General features: G+C 35.3%; 1 long non-coding RNA gene across 3 annotated transcripts; it reads left to right on the top strand.

The window, feature by feature from the left end:
• The first annotated feature begins 302 nt into the window (after positions 1-302).
• On the top strand, positions 303-2,350 carry LOC106662001. 3 transcript variants are annotated; one of them, XR_001339807.2, is made up of 3 exons: positions 303-403; positions 962-1,998; positions 2,075-2,350. It is a non-coding gene; the product is annotated as an uncharacterized LOC106662001 (long non-coding RNA). The 3 variants fall into 3 exon arrangements; XR_001339809.1 differs by having other exon boundaries at positions 389-403; positions 1,859-1,998; XR_001339808.1 differs by having other exon boundaries at positions 389-403; positions 1,824-1,998.

The following is a 2,350-nucleotide window of genomic DNA, read 5'->3' as shown; positions in this document are numbered from 1 at the left end:
TACTAATATGAACTGATATTTTTTAACTTTAAAAAAGAAACTACAAGTATGCAGCTACAATATTTACATACAACGCTAAATATAATATCAAGATTCAATATTTCATTCTTTAATTTATGTTCCAGGCAATAATATTTTGTACAAGTTGTTTTCTATTTGAATCAGATAGTGGTGAACTGTCAGATGATAGTTTGAGCCCAGTTCAACAATACGGGTGTTATTATTTTAATAATATTTTGACGAATTATTATTTTCGTCCGCCGCACTCCAATCAGTTGTGTTCTACCTCTCGATGCACAACGACCACACGGTTGATATCTTTGTCTTCCAGCACCGCAACATCAGCAACCCCGACTTCTTTCCGCATAACCGGAACGCTAAATCGCATCTGTACAACCCACAAGTAAACTTTCAGTTTCTGTTCTTATTCTTTGTAAAGCTAACTTTGTTTTCCTTTTTTTCTTATTCATTTAATAGCTCTTTCTTTTTGTTTCGTTATTTGTAATTTTAACTAGTACTATAATTTATTTTGTTGGTTTTTATTTTTATAATATTAAAGTAACTTAGTTTAATTTTGCCGTAACCTTCTTTCCTTTTTTAAAAAAATACACTCAAAGATTAAAAAACCGGACACTCGTATTTTGTTGATTATCTCAAACTAAATGTCTTTTTGTTATTATATTTATTAATTGTTATTAATAATTTTAATGTAAACCAAATTAAACGAGATCAGCAATTAATAAGTTTTAACAACAAATGGGCTATGTAACGGAAAGGCCAAAGCCCTAGCGAGATCTTCTTGAGATAAAACCACGCTTTTAAGAAAAAATAGTTACTATTCTTTAGTTAAATTTATTGCCTAATCAAAGAAAAGGATGTAAAAAAATAACAAGTTGGCTCTAGAAAGATTGAAGTATTAACTATTTTATGACCAATTATTAATTATTATTTTTGGATTAAGAATGTAGCACCCTGAATAATATAATAAGTGTCAAATGCTCTAGCAACAATGCGAACGTTAATTACTTGTGGACCCCATCCCTAAGCACAAAACATTCGCAATAATACTGGGGCATCGGTGGCCGCAACGGTTTAGGCGTTGACACGGCGCTCATCACTGTAAGGTAAAGGTCCGGGGTTCGAATCTTAACAATTCGACACCACACTTAACAATTTCCCCAGGAAGTCTTCACATGTATAAAAAAAATTATGTTGGTCAGAGCGTAGATTGCAGTTCTTAACACATTGAATAACCCCTAAAACAGGGCGTCGGTGGTTACAACGGTTTAGGCGTTGACACGGCGCTCATCACTGTAATGTAAAGGTCCCGGGTTCGAATCCAGCGGCCCTGCATTCGAACACGACATACTTCCAACTGGGCTTATTTTTTTTTCAAAAACACCCTGAGGGTTTCTATGACATCTGCTGTTGCAAAAACACAACACAAAAACAGTAATACTACAAACGAAAGCAAACCCCATTTAATATGACTGATGATTACACACATTATTTTTCAAAACTACATACTTCTAAAATGACCGATTTGGAGCATACTATTTTCAATATAATGTTAACGTTCAATGTTTAATTTATCATATCTTTCAGCTTTGATTGATATTTTCGTACGGAAATCTCTCTAACAAATTAATGAAAAAATTAAACCTCTCTTTTTAATCAGGCGATGATTCTCAGAATTGTTTGAATAGTTTTATGTTTTGTCATATCGTCACGTGCTAGCATGTGCCTCGATTTCAGCCTACGGGCAGAAAAAAGAAAATAAAAATCCCCAGTTAGTTAATATTGTGTGTTTACAAACGGTTAAGTGATCAGAGATTGCTTTGGTCGGGCCTGATAACAGAAATCACGGTAGAAGCGTGTGTCGACGATGACGTCGCTTTCTCATATATAAACCCGGCCCATCGCCGATTTAATCAAACGATTTCCAGTGATCGATCAGTGCAGTCGCTACAGTTCCAACAACTCACCTAAAACCTCGAGGTTGGTACTCGGATATTTTTCTACCGCTTTTCTCTTGGATTGTGTTTATATTTATATAACTATTTTGTTTTGTTAGATGTTGATCGGATCATGCAGCCGTTACGTCACCGGAGGAAGAGCTCTCCAGACGGTTTACTGGAGGGCGAAGCCTTCGACAGGCGCAGAATCGGCCAAGATCATCAAAACGAGCAAAACGCTTCATTGGGGCCGAGAAATCGCCAAAAGGCCTTACATCAGCGAAGCGATCAAAAACGGTCCGAGATTCATGTGAAAATCAAGAAGACTCCAATGTACTTATTGTAAATAGTGTACATAATTTTTTTACCTAATAAATCTATTTATTTCTTCAAAA

The sequence above is a fragment of the Cimex lectularius genome, unplaced genomic scaffold (assembly GCF_000648675.2).
Source record: "Cimex lectularius strain Harlan isolate CLEC.00 unplaced genomic scaffold, Clec_2.1 scaffold57, whole genome shotgun sequence".
NCBI classification, from domain to species: Eukaryota; Metazoa; Arthropoda; class Insecta; order Hemiptera; family Cimicidae; genus Cimex; species Cimex lectularius.
This window is presented reverse-complemented; position numbering and strand designations above follow the sequence as displayed.